This window comes from Myotis myotis, unplaced genomic scaffold (genome assembly GCF_014108235.1).
Source record: "Myotis myotis isolate mMyoMyo1 unplaced genomic scaffold, mMyoMyo1.p scaffold_m19_p_16, whole genome shotgun sequence".
In the NCBI taxonomy this organism is placed as follows: Eukaryota; Metazoa; Chordata; class Mammalia; order Chiroptera; family Vespertilionidae; genus Myotis; species Myotis myotis.
Window position 1 is genome coordinate 8,467,066 of NW_023416320.1, and position 19,336 is coordinate 8,486,401.

Genomic DNA, 19,336 nt, shown 5'->3' on the forward strand with positions numbered 1-19,336 from the left:
CCTCAGGCCAGCCACTAGCGGCAGCCAGCCTTGGTTTGCAGCTTGGCCTCTACCAGGCGCATCCAAGCCCAGCCGAAGTGGTAACCATCTACAGATCACTTTGAATGGCATGCTTATGGCCCCAGGCAGGGCATAGGCAATTGCTGATCTTGGCCTGTACCTGCTGGATGCCCTGGAGCCAGCACACCCAGTGGATAGCATTAGACCATGTTGGAGCACCACCCAACCACCTCCATGAGTGAGACACGCAAAGGACAGGCTTGGGCCCTGACAGTGTTGTTCAGTGGTTAGAGCATCCGCCTGTGAACTGAAGGGTCATAAATTCGGTTCCCAGTCAAGGGCAGGTACTTGGGTTACTGGTTTGATCCCTGGCCCCAGGGTGTGTGCAGAAGACAACCACTCAATGTGTCTTTCTCACATCAGTCTTTTCCTCTCTCTCCTCTCCCCCCCTTTTCCCTTCTACTTTCTCTAAAAATCAAGGGGAAAAATATCCTCAGGTGAGGTTTAGCAAACAAACAAAGAAAGGGCAGACTTTGTGGGCACCAGAGCCCTGCTGAAGTGAGTTCTGTTCCATAGGGTCAGCCTCTGCATAGCAGCTCCTCCCCTATAGTCATGGCTGGTCTTGCAACCAATGGCAATCAAAGCTCATCTACCTGGAGCACCCTGCTTGGGTAACCTGGGAGGCTTTACCACTGGGCCTCGCAAGACATCTACTACTTAAGGCCATGCTACCAAGACTGGGAGAATGTAGCAACTCACCTGCTACATAGAAACAAACTAAATTAGGGGACAAAGAAACATGTCCCAAATGAAAGAACAAGACAAAACCTCAAAAAAGAACTAAACAAAATGGCGACAAGCAATCTATCAGATGCAGAATTTAAAATGCTGGTCATAAGGGTGATCAACGAACCTAGAGGAAGAATAGATCAACTCGGTGAGAACTTCAGCAAACATACAGGAAACAAAAATCGAGGTAGAAAACAGAAAAAAGGACCAGTCAAAAATGAAGAGTACAACAACTGGAATGAAGAATACACTAGAGCAGTGGTTCTCAACCTTCTGGCCCTTTAAATACAGTTCCTCATGTTGTGACCCAACCATAAAATTATTTTTGTTGCTACTTCATAACTGTAATGTTGCTCATTACTGTTATGAATTGTAATGTAAATATCTGATATGCAGGATGGTCTTAGGCGACCCCTGTGAGAGGGTCGTTCGACCCCCAAAGGGGTCGCGACCCACAAGTTGAGATCCGCTGCACTAGAGGGACTTAAGAAGATGAAGCAGAGCATCAGAGCAGCAATTTAGAAGGTAAGGTAACAGAAAACACCCAATTAGGACAGCAAAAAGAAGCAAGAATTAAAAAAAAAATGGGGCAGCTTAAGGTGCTTCTGGGACAACATTATACTAATACTTGCATCATGGGGGGTGAGAGAGAGAGAGAGAGAGAGAGTGAGAGAGCAAGAATTTGAAAACCTATTTGAAAAAAATAATGACTGAAAACTCACCTAACTTGATGAAATAGACACACAAGTCCAGGAAGCACAGTGAGTTCCAAGCAAGATGAACCCAAAAAGGTCCACACCAAGACACATCATAATTAAAATGCCAAAGGTTAAAGGCAAAGGGAGAATATTAAAAACAGCAAGAGAAAAGCAGTTAGTTACCTACAAGGAAGTGCCCATAAGACGGTCAGTTGATTTCTCTACAGAAACTTGCAGACCCAAAAGGATTGGCACAAAATATTTAAAGTGATGAAAAGTAAGGGTCTGCAACCAATATCACTCTACCCAGCAAAATATCATTTATAATTGAAGGATAGATAAAGAGCTCCCAGACAAGAGAATGCTAAAGGAGTTCATCACCACCAAACCAGTGTTACAAGAAATATTAAAGGGATGACTTTAGGAAGGAAAAAAAAAGATTAAAAAATATGAATAACAAAATGTCAACAATTACTTTAAATGCAAATGGATTAAATGCTCCAATCAAAAGACACAGGGTGGCTAAATGGATGAGAAAACAGGATCCCTACATATGCTATCTATAAACCCTAGACTTGAAGCAGTAAATCTTTACTTTAGATTTAAAGAAGTAAAGACTGAAAAGTAAAGGGCTTAAACAGATATGTCATGAAAATGGAAACAGACAGACAAAAAAAGCTGGAGGAGCAATATTTACACCCAACAAAACTGTAAAACAAAGGTTATAACAAGAGACAACGGAAGGACCCAGCGGTGAGGATGTAAAATAATATATCAATAGTATTGTGAGAACTAAGTAGGATGCCAGATTTAGCAGAGTGATAACTTCATAAGTGATATCAATGTCTTCTTGCTGGACTGTACACCTGAAGCTAATATAATATTGTAAGCCAACTGTAATTGAAAAGTAAGAAAATTATTAAAAAAGAAAGATTTTCCTCTATAACTTTTGACTCCTCCCAGACTTAGTTGTTGTTCTTTGATGTCCTCAGGGGGCTTGTTCCAGGACCCTCTCAGATACCAAAATTTGTGGATGCTCAAGTTTCCAAATATAAAATGGCTCAGTAGGTCAATGTATAGAGTTGGCTCTTTGTATCTGCAGACTCCCAAACCTCGATGGAAAACAGAACCAGTGTTTATTGAAAAAAAAAATTCCCCATTTAAGTGGACTTACTTGGTTCAAACTCATGTTGTTCAAGGGTAACTGTAGGAGAAAGAATCTGTTAGCATGTAGAAGATTTGCATAAAGGGCTGTGAGAAGATAAAAGAGGAAATGCTTTTAGTTGTGTGTTTTGTTTGTATGAATATTAGGAAAAACAATTGCAGCTTGTTTTCTTCTTCTACTCCCACCCCCATTTTAAACATTTTTATTTTATTTTTAATCCCCACCTGAGGCTATTTTTTCCATTGATTTTTAGAGAGAGTGGAAAAGAGGGAAAGACAGAGAGAAATATTGATGTGAGAGAAGTACATCGATTGGTTGCCTCCTGGATGAGCCCTGCAACCAGGTATGTGCCCTTGACCTGAATTGAACCCAGGACCCTTCAGTCTGCAGGCTGACGCTCTATCCACGGAGCCAAACCGGCTAGGGCCCACCCCCATTTTAATAGATCATCTAGAACAGTGGTCCTCAACCTTCCTAATGCCTCGACCCTGAATACAGTTCCTCATGTTGTGGTGACCTCCAATTTCATTGTTACAAATTGAACATAATTAAAGCATAGTGATTAATCACAAAAACAATATGTAATTATATATGTATTTTCCGATGGTCTTAGGTGACCCCTGTGAAAGGGTCGTTCAGCCCCCAAAGGGGTCGCGACCCACAGGTTCAGAATCGCTGATCTAGAAGCTGGTGTTTTCAGAATTTCACTTATAGCCCATTCAGCTCTCCACTGAGACTCTTCACTTCAGTTGTGCTCTGTTTCTGCTGTGCCTCAGAGAGAGAAAAGCCTGTGTTTACAAGGAGAAATGCCACATTTCACACATGTGTTTGTGTGATAAATGGTAAAATGATAGCGCACGATTAAAAATCTCCAGATGTCAGGAGTTTCACCCAGTGTGCTTCAGTGGACTCTAAACAATGGAAGTTGATGTACATGATGTGTATACATGGCTTTAGAAGATTCTGCATTCATGAAATCATATTAGAAGACAATTTAAAAAAACTATTACAGCAATCTCTGTGAGGATATGTTCAAGACTTTAGTGGATACCTGAAACCAGATAGTACCAAACCCTATATATACCATGTTTTTTCCTATGCAGGCATACCTATATGAAGTTTATTTAAAAATTAGGCACAGCAAGAGATTAACAACAGTAAGTAATAAGAAATTAGTTATAATAATTATAACAATAGGCTGTAATAAAAGTTAGGTGAATGTGGTTCTCTCTCTGAAAATATTTTGTTGTACTGTACTCACTTGTCTTCTTGTGATGATATGGGGTGATAAAATAACTTATTAAGTCAAGAACTTTTATATTTTTACTTAAAGGAAGCACTTTATGGCTTCTCTTTGGCATATCAGAATTTCTAGCATCACTACTTTTGTGCCTTATTAAGTAAAATAAGGCTTACTTGAACATGAGCACTGTGATACCTTGACAGTCATCTGATGACTAAGTGACTAGTGGGTGGGTAGCGTATACAGCATGGATGTGGTGGACAAAGGGATGTTTCACACCCCGATGGGTGGGAGCGTATTGGTATGAAATTTGATCACACTATTCGGAACAGTGTGCCATTTAAACCTTGTGAATTGTTTATTTCTGAAATTTTCCATGTAATGTTGTTAGACCATGGTTGACGGCAAGTAACTGAAAGGGTGGAAAGTGAAATCACGGATAAGGGGTAAGTACCGTATTTATATTTTCTTGGTATTTTCCTTTCGTTTCTCAAAGTGCGGAATCTCATTTCTTACCTCTATAATTGTTACTACGTGTAGCGGTGGTGTGAAAACTTGTCCCCTAAGTCTTTATCAGTCCCGGGAAGCATGCTGAGCAGCAGATGTTTCATAAAGGCGTTCAGCCAGCTGTCTTCAGAGGACACACGACTGTAGTCAACATGGCAGAGGGACATGGCATGTATTATTACATTTAGTTGGTAGTTCCAAGGCAGTGTTTTAGGGCAGTGGTCGGCAAACTGCGGCTCAGCAAACCGCGGCTCGCGAGCCACATGCGGCTCTTTGGCCCCTTGAGTGTGGCTCTTCCATAAAATACCGGCTCTTCCACAAAATACCGACTTCTGCGCATGGGCCACGAAGTTTCAATCGCACTGTACGTGTGCGCCCGCACGTGGTCTTTTGTGGAAGAGCCACACTCAAGGGGCCAAAGAGGCGCATGTGGTTCGCGAGCCGCGGTTTGCCGACCACGGTTTTAGGGGAAAGATGTCCAAATAAGAAAACAAATCCCTGCTGGTTCTCCCAAGTAACAGAGGCCTGCTCAGAGCCTGCCTGCCTGCTAGCACCTGCACGAGGTAGAGGTGGCCATACAGCCGGTTCTATGGTCCCGCACAGCTCCAGGCCAACCCCTTCCGTTAGAAGGTGTTTTATTATCCTCCTGGCTCTTCACATAATAAATTGCAAGGCCCCTTTGAATTCCCACCCACTTGGGTTTAATGCTCCCAGCCCTGCTTTTCTCCCACACACCGCAGACCTTCTAAAGGAACCCACTCCTGAGCAGTGACAGTGGTGTGAGGGGGGGCCTCCCCCAGAGCAGAGCAGCCTCCCAGCGGCCGATGCTGTGGAAGGAAGGGAGTAGCGCTGAGGCAGCTCCGGCTCTTTTAAGTGGTCCCTGAATGAGGCCTCCATGTCATGTAGGTAAATGCAGTCCAGAGCACGCAGCATCTTTATTGGAATTTGTACATCCATCTTTCACAGCTGTGGAGAGTTTAGACTAATCACAACTCTCCCTGGGATACTATCGCCTTCATAATTTGAAAAAGGATCAGGAGCCTGCAGGCTTGGAACATCTTGAGAAAACTCGGGCCCCGAGATACATCATCACACGTGGGGGACACCACTTGCAGCATCATCGCAGAGCTGAAGAATGCTGAAATCCAGTCTTTCTCTGGCGTGATTTCAAGTGGCCTGAGAAATCTGAGAACTGTGGGTTTTTTTTTTTTTTTTTTTTTTTGTTCCTTTTTAAACTGCAAAACAGATTCTTTCCTCTTCCATCAACCCCATTGCTGTCAATGTGTCCGATGTTAGGTGCCAGAAATGAGCATGGCCTCTTAATGATAACAATGCCAAGGTTAACATGGCCACCAGGGGCTCCCTCAAGAATCTGCCGGGGTGTATTTTGATCCACAGACACGTTCCAAACGCATGCAACTCCCGAGTCTTTCTCTCCTCAGTCCATTTCTCTTCAGCAGCCTGCATCAAACCCGTCACTCTCCGCCAGACCTCCTCATGCTTTGGGGCCCCTTGGACATGATTTTTCACTGACCCCAGGTGTCCATATGGTAGGACGAGGTTCAAAGTTGGTATTTGGGAGGCAGGCTCTGACAGCGGAGGCCCTAGTGAACTACAGTCATTTGCTCGAAAGGCCAGTATTCACAGATGTGCTGCGAGAGTGTAATACAATGTTCGACCCCACCCGAAAGGATATTAGATCACCACCCACCTAGCAACCAGCGAGCGGCTCAGCTTGAGCAGGCAAGTGCTAATGTCTGTCGCGCAAGCCAGTCAGCTCTCTGGGGAGCTAGTGGTCCAGCCTTTTCTTGAGGCTTTAACAAGAAAATGTTTCTTTCAGTTCTACAGTTATAAGAGTACAGCTCCCTCTTTCCTCCTTTTGTTCCATGTTGTTTTTTTGTTTAATGATTGTCAACCTTCAGGAAGTTAAACCTGTTTCGAGAAAAATAAAAGGATCAGTTGGGGGACTAGAGAGGGTGTGTAGGAATTTCAGCTAGGCGTTATAATGAAAGCAAAGTAGGGACCAAATTTCAGAGGCAATCGGATATGTCCCACAGCTCTGGACTTAGGCTTATGGCCTATCAGTCTTCCATGCCCCCGACTGGCCATATTGCCTCTTAGGGAGGAATCCAGGGTTTTAAGCAGACAAGTTTGGTCTATGTCCTCAGTCACTTTTCCACACGTCAACCAGTCTTTATGGCCTGTAGGTTTCTAAAACCTAAAAGTTCTCCGAACCTCCAAATCATGGAAGGATAAAGCTAACAGAGAACTTTTACAATGAACTTCCTAAGGCAGTGGTTCTCAACCTTCCTAATGCCACGGCCCTTTAATACAGTTCCTCATGTGGTGGTGGCCCCCAACCATAAAATTATTTTCGTTGCTACTTCATCACTGTAATTTTGCTACTGTTCTGAACTGTAATGTAAATATCTGATATGCAGGATGTATTTTCATTGCTACAAATTGAACATAATTAAAGCATAGTGATTAATCACAAAGACAATATGTAATTATATATGTGTTTTCTGATGGTCTTAGGTGACCCCTGTGAAAGGGTCGTTTGACCCCCAAAGGGGTCGCGACCCACAGATTGGTGACCCATAGGTTGAGAACCGCTGTCCTAAGGAATATTTGGGGCTGGAAAGGACTTTAGTGATTGTGTATAAATAAGTCTCTTACACTTTACAGATGAAGCAATCATGGCCAGAGAAGTGAAACAAATGAGAAATTCTTTGATTATTAGGAGCTTTTCATTGCAACCATGTATTACATGGTCTTATTTCATTTTCATGCTGGTTATTCTGGATAAAACTATTTCTAGTGGCCATAGATTGATGATATAGATTTAATATCAGATTGGCACATTTTGGAATCCTTTACCCATCACTCTATAGTTTAGTGACTATGTCTAGACCTCATATTACCTCATATTACATATGAGGAGAGGGACTGTAACTGATGCATATTTTTTCTCCTATTGTACCTAGGAAGGGAGGGGGAAGTGCATCTTTTGAGAACATCTATATTAAAATCCTATCATCATACTGTGTTTGGGGCCTGGGGAACCCCATTGTATTCTAACAGTGAGGCTGATTCTCTGACCTGTGAGTTGGAAGCCTGTATGAATGATAGTTTTAACTAACAGGCTGCAAAATGGTCATTCAAGGCAAAGGAACTATTGGCTAAAGGATGATTAGTCTCCTTTGAGCATACAGGGAGGTCTCAGGGCTAGGAGAGGCTGTGGGGGCTACAGAGGAGAGTCAAAGAAGACCATGAGCTCTGGGAGGGCAGGTGTGGGCTCCCCTCTGCACCCGCAGTGCTGGCATGTGCCTGGCCCGTGAATGCAGGGACAGAGTCCTTCCGCAGCAGAAAAAGCATATTTTCTGGCCTTTTGTCTTTTTCTTCTGAAACCAACATCATCTCTGACTGCATGTGGCCAGGTCCTACCAGACATTACCACTTATTGGCAGAAAGACACTGGTTACTGTGTCAGTGCCTATTTGCCCTGCTTGCTTGTGGGTATTGAAGTATCCTACCTGCAGGACGAGATCTGCCAGCCTCTGACCCAACCTAAGATTTTCTTCTTTCCTCTTCTCTTCTCTTCTCTTCCCTTCCCTTCCTTCCCTTCCCTTCCCTTCCTTCCTTCCCTTCCCTTCCTTCCCTTCCTTCCCTTCCCTTCCCTTCCCTTCCCTTCCCTTCCCTTCCCTTCCCTTCCCTTCTCTTCCCTTCTCCTCTCCTCTACTCTTCTCTTCTCTCCTCTCCTCTCCTCTCCTCTCCTCTCCTCTCCTCTCCTCTCCTCTCCTCTCCTCTCCTCTCCTCTCCTCTCCTCTCCTCTCCTCTCCTCTCTCCCCTCTCCCCTCTCCCCTCTCCCCTCTCCCCTCTCCCCTCTCCCCTCTCCCCTCTCCCCTCTCCCCTCTCCCCTCTCCCCTCTCCCCTCTCTCTTCTCCCCTCCCCTTCTTTTCTTTTTTTTTTTTTGTCTTGTTCTTCTTCATCACTGTTAAATCAGGATTGGTCTGGAGAGCCTCCATCTGGTATCCAGTGAGCAAAGTGCCACACTGCTGACTTCCCCATGATCCCCTGCAATGAACTTGTAGTCTACCTTTAGATTGAACTCCACTTGTATTTTTGGGCTGAAACTGTGTCCAAACCCTAAACCCTTGTCCAGGGCTCTTGTAGTTTCTAAGGGCTGCCAATAACAAATTGTCAAACTTTGTGGCTCAAAACAATAGAAATTTATCCTTTCAGTTCTGGAGGCCACAAGTCTGAAATGAAGATGTACTTGGGACCACATTTCCTTTGGAAGTTCCAAGGGACAATCTATTCCTTACCTCCTCTAGCTTCTGGTGGCTATTAGCATTCCTTGGCTAATTACTCTAATCTTTGCCTCAGTCTTCACATTGCCTTCTCCTTTGCTGGGTGTGTGTGTGTGTGTGTGTGTGTGTGTGTGTATTTAAATAAAGATACATGTGATTGCTTTTAGGGCTCCCCTGATTACCCAGGATAAACTCCATTCAGGAACCGTAACTTAATCACACCTGCAAAAGCCCTTTTCCCAAATAATGTAATATTCCAGCGATTTGACAGGGATATCCTTTTTGGGGCATCATTTCTTAGCTTATTACAAGAGGCCTGACAAGCTCCTGGCCCATGCCAACCCCTCTTCCTGGGAGACTGCCCCCTGTCTCTCTTGGTTCTGGCTAAGGATATGTTTTAACATGAATGAGTGTGTCCGGAATCAGAGTCTGTCGTCCACTTGACTATGAGTATATTCATAGCTCACACTGTCTTACTGCCTTCCCAAGCCTCCAGTTCCAGCCAGTTGGGTGTAAGTGTCAGGCTGAATCAGATCCAAGCTTGCCTTAAATACTGGTCTTTTGCTTGAGGGACTCCTTCCCCACAAATAAAGCCAGGGTCAGGCCAGCTCTCTTAGGCTAAGCCATACTGGCATGGTTTCCATCCTCCTGTCAGCCTGGCATTGAGGTCCCAGCATGCCTTGGGGCATGATTGTGTTATTTGGGATAGTGTTCCCATGTCTATAATATAATTTATTGGACACTTCCCATATTCTGAGCTCTTTATATAACGTTGTCACAATTGAAGAAATAGGGACAGAGAAGTAAAGTTACTTGCATAAGGTCATACAATGTGGGTCTTGAAATTGGGTCTAAGAGCGAAACCATGTTGATTTTTTTTTTCAATCCTCATCCAGGGATATTTTTCCATTGATTTTTTAGGGAGAGTAGAAGAGAGAGGGAAAGTCAGAGAGAAACATTGATGTGAGAGAAACACATCGATTGATTGCCTCCTGCACGAGCTCTGGGTCCGGGCCTGCGAGGAGCCTGCAGCTGAGTTATGTGCCCTTGACTGGAATCAAACCCAGGACCCTTTGGTCCGCAGGCTGACGCTCTATCCACTGAGCCACACTAGGTAGGGCCCCATGTTGATTTTATTGTGCCATACTTATCTTAAGGTTGTCTTCTCTTCATTGAAAAAAACAAAACCCCAAAACTGAGGCGAGGGTAAGAATTTGCTTTAATTTGATTTTATAATTACGTATAAGGACTTGGCAGGCAAATTTATTCAACCAGACAATTTAATTCTTAACTTCTTGTCTATGGGGGATCTTTCCAGGTCAGTGTACATGAGTTTATTCTTCTCTTGCCAGCTCAGAATCTGCCTGTGCTCTCTTAACACTCTCCAGCCACCATCCTGTGTCCGCAGAGAAGATGAGATGCGAGTGTGAAGGCAAACGCCAAGTTCAGTCAGCCAGGAAAAGCTGAAAAGTCCATGTTGCAAAGAAAAAGTGGTGCCATGAATTTACACACTGGCCTCTCACTGAAATCTAGATCCGTATCCCCACTCCTAGGCACAGGGAGACTAAAATTCCTATTTGTCACTTGACCTTGCTAGCCTTGGTTTTATTTAGTTCTGGCTCTCTTACTGTATTATGATCTTGGGTGAGGCATTGATTCTTCTTGTTTTCCAGTCTCCTTATTAGTAAATCGTGACTAGTAAATACCTGTGCTTTCCATACTTTCTATGGTATAACAAACTAAAATGAATGTTTTAGCTTTCTGAATTTAAAGGAAACGTGACTTAATGGTGCTGAACACATGCTCTGAAACCACATGGCGCTGGTATTCAGTCTCACTTCCCCCATTTGCTAGCTGAGGGTGGGCTGAACTTGAAGGCATTATCTCCTCTGACCACCAGTTTCTTCATCTATTACCTTTGCGGTCGTATTCAATTTGGACATGGGTGTCGTACTGGTCGGAATTAATTTCCACTGAAAGAGCGGTGATACATAACATGCAAGATTATGAAGGATAAACAGATTAATTCTTTTTTGAGCATTAGATGTATGTTTATACAATAATGTGTTTCAATACCATGTTTTTATGTAAAAATTATATTTTATATTTCTCCATTGTGTGGTATCTTTGAAAGCAGTCTCCAAGATGCAGTCCTGGTTTTCGACTACATGCATCACAAAAATAATTAGTTTGGCGTCTTCCGCCCCTAATCTTTCTGTTCGAACATACAGAGCAATCCTTAATTTTCACACCTTCACAGTGCCGCAATATATGCAGTTTCCCATTAAGCCTTTCATCTTTATCTGAGGCCGATGGTCTTCCTGCCAAAATAAAACTCTTCATCGTTACTTTCAGATTCGCAGTACACTTCTTTCGGTAACTTTCTTTTTGCCATTTTGGAGTATTATTTTGAAATATCTTAACAAGCAAGAATGCCTAATTACAGTTAAACGTAATTTGTAAAGCTTTATTTGAAATTCTGCGAAGTATCTCCGAAGCTTGTCGATTTCTTCACTCTCAAAAGGCGACTGACTCGCCACGGCGTTTTGCATGGCGAGTGTGGAACGACCGCGCTTGTTTATATTGAGTTTCGGTATCTCCGATTTGTCGGGGCAATGTTTTGGTTCGTGACAAGGTCGCTTAGACACTTAAGAGCTTTCAGAGAAATTAGGAACTGATACATGAATGAATAGAGTTAAGATTCGTACGGTTCCTTGCTGTGGTGGCTGAGAGCAGACATACGACCGCAAAGGGTTAAAAAACGGAGTTAACGATGCAGTGCTTACCTGGCAGGAATGTTGTGAAGCCCAAGTTGGAGGCAACAGAACTGCGGAGCTCCTGAGAGACCCAGCTTGGTTCCTAACAGTGACTCCCAGAGGAAAAGACCATCCTTGCTGCCTTGCAGCTCTCTGGCTTGCCTAATGTCTTCTCTCCAAAGCCAGGGCGCTGCTTTGTAACAGACAAATCACTGGACCAAGCAGAGACGAGTTAGTTTCATTTCTTTAAAACAGACTCAAAGACTGCTTTGCTTGAGCCCTGGGGAGGGATGCTCGATGGAGGTTAAGTCTTCTGAGAGTGAGGAAGTAGGCAGGCAGGTCAAAGGGGGTACGTCCAACAACATGGATGAATCTCACAGACATAACGGAGAGTGGAAGAAGCCAGTAAGTACTCTATAATTCCATTAAATACAGTTCAAAAACAGGCAAAACCAGGAAATGGAATAATAACTACCTGGTTGGGGAGAATGACTAGAAAGTAGCGAGTAGCATGAGAAGTGTTTCTGAGGAGCTGGAAGTGTGCTTCTTCTTGTGGGTGTGTTCAGTTTGTGAAAATTCACCACGCTGTATACTTGTGATTTGTGAACTTTTCTGTAGGTAAATTATTTTTAAACTTTTTAAAAAAGTACATGATAAATAAAAGTTAGATATTATATTAATATTAGCCTGAAAGACCAGATTTTGAATCCTGGCTCTGTGGTCATTGAGACTAGAGAGTCTCTTAAACTCTCCATTTCTAGAATGATAAACAGAGATAATGATACTTGTATGGAAGAGAGGTGAGATATTATTGAGAACTGGTGAGGTGAGATTTTTGAAATGGTGTCAGCCTATTTAATAACCAGCAGACAGCTTTGGAGCAGATTTTCATTATAATAGGAAAAATCACTTGAGTACATCTGTTAGATGTGAAAATGCAAGGCAGTAGATACCTCTTTCCCTTGGGGTAATATTATTAAGAGATTTTTGTTCATGATCTGACAATGGTAGCCCCCTCACCATAGCTCTTGTTATGAAAAACTGGTCCTGAACAGGACCTGGTAGTTTTGCCAAGGGGCCACGGAGCCTCCTAAGGGGAAAGGATGAAAGTCCTTGGCCCTTCTCTTTTGAGGGTTAATATTATTAGACACGGATGTACTGAGATGGAATAGACTGGAACTTAACAGAAAGAAAGAACACCAAGGGCCCTAGACCGGAATTCACCATGATCATGTCTGGCCTGGTGATCTAGGTCAAGATCTCATGGTGAAGGATAGTTTCTTCGTAGCAGATGGTTGATGCAGGTCCTTTCTACACCCAGCTAGCCTGTCACAGTTTCATGCCTAGGGATGGTGACTGAGCAGATGCATTTGACATAAAAGTATGAGTGGAGGCTCACCTGTGGACTGAGATAAGCAAGGACTTCTCCATGGCAGGAGTAATTAGTCATTGGATTGGGTGGGACCAGTGTTTGGTACATCCATAGGTAGTCACCAAAGCACTGGTGAGCTAATAGATCTTTCTAGTTGTTTCTAGCGCCTTGCATTTGGAAGTGTGATTGACTTTTTAGAAATGAGAAAGGCCCTAGGATGTTGGGCCCTATTGGAATGAAAGAGTAGGAAAGGCCTCATGGAAGGAATTTCAGACTTTCTGCTGGTAAAGTGTTTGGGCCTCAAGCAATTCACTAGAAAAGTAAAAGAAATGAAACGTTGTTTGTATTCTAAGCTAGTGAAGCATACATCTAGTTAATAGGGGGAGAAATAGCTATCATTTTATGGGCACTTAACTGTGTGTCTAGAATGGAGACTGATCTTTGTTCACCAAAATTTGTTCTCCCCTTCTCCCTGAACATGTGACTAGGCTGGCTTTCCTCAACATCCTTTCAGTTAGCTGTGTCTCTGTGATTAAATTCAGAGCAGAAACATCATGTAGCACTTCCGGTTTTAGGCCTTAAGGCAATGGTTCTCAACCTTTGCTGCACATTAGAATCACCTGGGAACCTTTTTAAAACCCTGATTTCTGGGCCTCATCCTCCGGAAATTCTGTTTCTTTACTAATGTTGTGGCCCCACCCCATAACAAAGAAACAGAATTTCCAGAGGATGAGGCCCAGAAATCAGGATTTTAAAAAGATTCCCAGGTGATTCTCATGTGCAGCCAAGGTTGAGAACCACTGGGTTAAGACAATAGAAGGTTCTCCAACACTCTGTTTCCTTCTGCTGCTTGAAGCATAGCAATCCAGCTTTGGCCAGGCACACGTTAGCAATGTCCTAGAAATGACACAGCAACATAAAGGCAGGCACCTACAAATGACTGCAAGGAGTTGAGCTTCCCTGCTACCCTGGGTTTCCCCCCAGGAACTATTATGTGAGGAAAAACAAGCTTCTCTGTTCTTTGAGCTTGCATTCTCGAACTTTAATGGGCACAAGAATCACCTGGAGATCCTGCTAAACTGCAAATCCTGATTCAGTAGGTTGAGTGGGCATGTTGAGTGCGGCTTGAGATTCTGTATTTCTAACAAGTTTCTAAGTGATGTGAGTGAAGTTGGTCTATACATTCAGTCCCCCTATTCCCCAGGGACTCTAATTTAATTGGGAAAAGGTACTAAAAACAAACAAAGCAAACAAATAAACAAAAACAAAACAAACATAACCTCCCCAGGTGACTACAATCTATAAACAGGGTTGAGACCTATTGAATGGGAGGAACATTCTCTGTGGATGCAGGATTCTAGTTCCTTTCCTGGTACCCTTCAGAGGAGCAGACAGTTCCTTCCAGCTCTTCTAAACAGTCTTGTCATCCTACCCTCTAATTAACCTCTTATGGGAAATGTTTCTTGTCTGCCACTGCTGGGAGTACTTGTCTTCCTAAACCTTATTTTAGCCAGAAACTTCTTTTTTGACCTCCTCTTGTTTGACATCTTGTTTTGGATGTTGAGCTTTAAACAGAATAATCCAAGATGGTGATGCAGAGAGAAGCTGATTGCAGGCTCTTCCCCAAATCTGCCTTTAGGGACCACGTCTTGAGCATTTACATTTTAAACACTGCCACAGCAGCCTAACTTGAGGTTTCAGCCCTAAGACAGTCAGATGCTCGCCATTATTGAGACAGATGATGTAATAATTAAACTACTATTTTTGTGCAATCAGTTTCACCTGAAGGTTCTAAAGCCTTAGAACATCTGGTGACAATTTGTAGTTAACACAACATTTTATTAAGTGTTGATAATATACTAGGTGCTGCAGAGACTACAATCCTTGTTCAGAGGTCAAGGGAGAGAACAAATATGTCCCAAAAGAAAGAAGCTGAAGCTTAACATAGCTAAGAATTTTTCCTAAAAAGATCCCTTTTATCTTAGTTGAAACTTTAGGATTTTGTAAAAACTGTCATTTTTATAAAACGTCTGCAGTCTACAAAATGTTTTTACATAGATGACCTACCTTAATCTTCACTTTAGCTTTGCTGTACTGTGGTAGAATCAGCAGCAAGCAACAGAAAACCTGACTCCCATGGCATCCAACAATAAGGAAAGTTATACTGTCTTCATTCTAAATCCTGAAGTGCAGTGGTTTTAGGATTGTTAATCCATCCAGCTTGTGAGGACTCAGGTAGTTCTCTCTATTCTCTCATCTAGGACGTCAGCTCCAGCCAAGCCTACTTCCCCTCATGGTTAGCAAGAATTCTGTCAGTAGCAACTGGGGCTACCCATCTCATTGTTCATGTCTAGCTCAAAAGAAGAAACATCTCTCACCCAACCGTGGAAGAAAAGTCCTTCTCTTCTCCTGCTTAGTCATTTTAGGTAACGTGTCCATCTCATGGGGGTAGGGTGGTGACCTACAGTGGCTGACTTGGGCTCCTGAGACAATTACTGGCAAGGAAGGCGGGGATTACTGTGATTGGCATAGGCCAATCAGGTCCACTCCTGGAGCTGGCCATGGAGCTGGATCCTCTGGGTCACATGGAGGGCGTGGATGAAAGAGCAGTGTACCCATGTGCACACATACCCCCGACTTGAAAGTTTCATTGAACAATATTTGTCCTTAGTACAGAATGCACTCTTCTAGTACAGTCTACTATAGTCTATTTTATATCTTATCCTATTTCAACTTACCCTATTCTGTCTTTTTTTTTTTTCCTGCAAAAAGCTCTATTGTTTCATTTGGCCCAGTGCATGGGAGAGGCCTTCAGGGCGGTTACAAGAATGGCCAGTAGTTTCGGGAAGAGGCTCAGGTTAAAGCCAGGCCCCAGGGGGGGCAGAGGGGCCCTCACCGGCCTCCGGGCTCCACGGGCTCCTGGTCCTGCTGGAGGGCGAGCCTTTGGAGAGATGCTCCCCAGCCCAGCCGGGGCGCAGCCTGGAGGGGGGCCAGGTGTCGCCCCTCTTCTTGATGAGCCTCCCTCCGGCCCGGAAGTGGTTCTGCAGGAAGTCACGGAGCCGAGGGCCTGGGGGGCAGAACCAGGGCCGGGGGCTCCCCAAGGGCCGGGGCCAGGCTCCCCTCCCAGGCCGGGGGCGGCCAGGCCCTGAGCTCCCCTCACCCGGGGAGGCCCCGCACGTCCTGGGGGAGAAGGGCCCGCGCTGGAGGCGCCTCCGGAAGATGCTCAGCGCCCTCAGCTGCCCCGCCGCCTCGGGAAGGGCCGCGCCCTCGGAGCCGCCCCGTCGCGGGGGGACAGGAGCCCCGGGAAAGGTGGGTGTGGGGCCCGCGCCCTCGGAGCCGCCCCGTCGCGGGGGGACAGGAGCCCCGGGAGCGGTGGGTGTGGGGCCCGCGCCCTCGGAGCCGCCCCGTCGCGGGGGACAGGAGCCCCGGGAGCGGTGGGTGTGGGGCCGCAGAGGCCGGGCGGGCGGGGGGCGCAGCCTCCACCTCGGGGGGGTGACTCTGGCGAAGGTGGGGCTCGGGGTTGTCGGCATCGGGGTGAAGGTGGGAAACCCGTGCGGGGGCCGGGCCGCAGGTGGGTCTGAAGGTGGAGACCGGATGGACCAGGAGGGAGGCGGGGGCTGGAAGCGGGGGCGGCCCTGGGCGGTGGCGTCCAAACACATGGAACAGGAGACAGAGCCGGGAGCGCCGAGGGCAATGCCCTGTCTTATTTCATTTTTAAAAATGCTGGAGCAGAATGGACTGTGTTGATTTCCTAACGCTTCCATGGATCTCAACCTTTAGGAGAGCTTTCAAGGGTCAACCTTCAACTGACATTTTGGGCCTTAGACTCTGCATTCTCCCAGTCTCCCCATCCATACCTGACACCCAGTAAAATTTCTCCATCAGACATTTCATCTCCTTGGGATCCTGGCTTCTGCATTCCCTTGTGACAATTCATCAGTTAGATACGCTGACGTTTGGCTGACATCTTTATTCAGCCCAACACTTTCTGGCTCAAGCTGTTGTGCAGTCCACTGGTTAGATCTGATTGGGTCTTCAGGCACAGTTGGGTCTCTCTTTACTCCTAATACTCCTAAGTCACAAATAGAGAAACTATTCTAGAATAGAGATAAAAGACTAGATTAGGGCATTAAAAACAGTGAGTCATTTTTTTCTTCAGATTTCTGTACAATCGGATTTATTTTGTTCTTCTCTTTCTACCTCCTGCCTGTTCCCTATCACCCATCTTTTCCTCTTGTCAGCGTGAGGTGCACAAGTCTAAGACAGAGTAACGGTTTGTCCTGCTTAAATACTAGACCTCATCACCACGAATGCTTGACGTTAGCGCTGCCTGTAGCAGTATAGCTCTGCCCAGAATTCCTGCAGAAATGCTAGATTCATGCAGGTTCACCAGCAACATTCACCCCCAGAAACCCAGCCCAGTCTAGCTATTCCTAAGTACATAAATCATTCTAGGGAAGGTGAAAGTTCATCTGGCCCAAATTTCTCCTCTGTTTTTGGTTTATCTTAATTAGGTTTTGCTATTTTTTCACCACACCCTCAATCTTCTCTGTCTCCAAAAGAAGCATAGCTGCCCCGCCTCAACTTTTATAAACTCTGTGAGAGCCACTTTTTCAATAACTTATTCCATATGTTTCATACTCGAGCTCCCCCAGAACCCTCCCTCCCCCAGCCCCCTGCTTTCTCATTTTTGCATGGCATCCCTCCATGTTTGAATCATGACAAGTAAAAGGAGGAAACACTCTCCAATCCCACACCAATGAGGGCTTCTCTTTGGTGTGTTCCACGGGTTCCATCCTTTAAAAGGGTTTGTAGAAGTTTTTCTCCCTCAGTGTCCTACTCTGTCTTCCCCGGAAAGCCCCCGTGTAACTTGGGTGGTGCCGCCCTTCCCTGATCAGGACACTACACTTCCTGGGAGAAAGGACAGGACAGGCCCAGGTCTCCCTTAGAGGCGTCCAATAGGAACTCTGAGCAGAAAGATGCCACCTCTCCAGTTTTCCGCTGCAAAAATAGACTAATTATTCCATTTCTCACTAATAATAATTACTTCTAATTTTCAGGTGGATATAGTTTCTCTTGTGATGAGAGCTTTTCTTTTCTGTGCACCAAACAGGTTTTATCACGCTTTAGCTTCTTCCACACACATCTCTCGGAAACAGGAGAGGGGGGACTCGTCCGCTTTCCCCTGGGCTAGGCTCCCCAGGTGCTCACTGGGCGGGGCTGCGTGGGGAGGTGCATGTAATTAAGTCTGATTTTCCTGATATGCCTCTGGGAAGCTACTTTCGAGTGTGTGCCAAGCCTCACAGGCACTAAACCCTGTGGATGTAGTCACTTTGTAGAGGCTGTACCAAGGTTCATGAAAGGGGGTGTGATGCATGGCGAGTATTTTTTTTAAAAATGATTTATTTATTGGTGACAGTACTGCAGATGTCTCCCTTCCCCCCCTTTCTCTGTCCCCCTCCAGGCCACCCCTGTCCTATCTCAAGCCTTCCCCACACCACTGTCTGTGTCCATGGGTTATGCATATATGTTCTTTGGTTAACCACTTCCCGTTCCCTCCACCTCCATTCCCTCTGAGATCTGTCATTCTGTTCCATGCATCTATACCTCTGGGCCTATTTTGTTCTTCAGTATATTTTGTTGCTTAGATTCCACAAATGAGTGAGATCATGTGATATTTGTCTTTCTTTCTCTAACTGACTGATTCGCTTAGCATAATAATCTCTAGGTCCACGCATGCTGTCACAAAGGGTAAGAGACCCTTCTTTTATACTGCTGCATAGTATTCCATGGTGTAAATGTACCGCAGCTTTTTCATTCACTCATCAACTGATGGGCCCTGGGCTGTTTCCAGATCTTAGCTATTGTAAATTGTGCTGCTGTGAACGTAGGGGTGCACACATTCTTTCTGGTTGGTGTTTCGGAATTCTTAGGATATATTCCCAGAAGTGGGATCGCTGGGTTGAACAGCAGTTCCATTTTCAATTTTTTTGAGGAACCTTCCTACTGTTCTCCACAGTGGCTGCACCCGTCTGCAGTGAACGAGGGTTCCCTTTGCTCCACATCCTCTCCAGCACTTGTTTGTTGATTTATTGGCAGTAGCCGTTCTGGCAGGTCTGAGGTGATAACTCACTGTGGTTTTAAATTTGCATCTCTCGGATGATTAGTGATATTGAGCACTTTAAAATGCCTCTTGGCCCATCTGTATGTCCTGTTTGGAGAAGTGTCCATTAAAGTCCTTTGCCCATTTTTTAATTGGATTGTTTCTCTTCCTGGTGTTGAGTTGTATAAGTTCTTTGTATAATTTGGAAATTAACCCCTTATCAGATGTATCATTAGTGAATATATTCTTCCATACAGTGGGCTACCTTTTCATCTTGTTGGTGGTTTCTTTTGCTGTGCAGAAGCTTTTTAGTTTGATGTAGTACCATTAGCTTATTTTTTCTTTGTTTTTCTTGCTCTAGGACAGCGGTTCTCAACCTGTGGGTCGCGA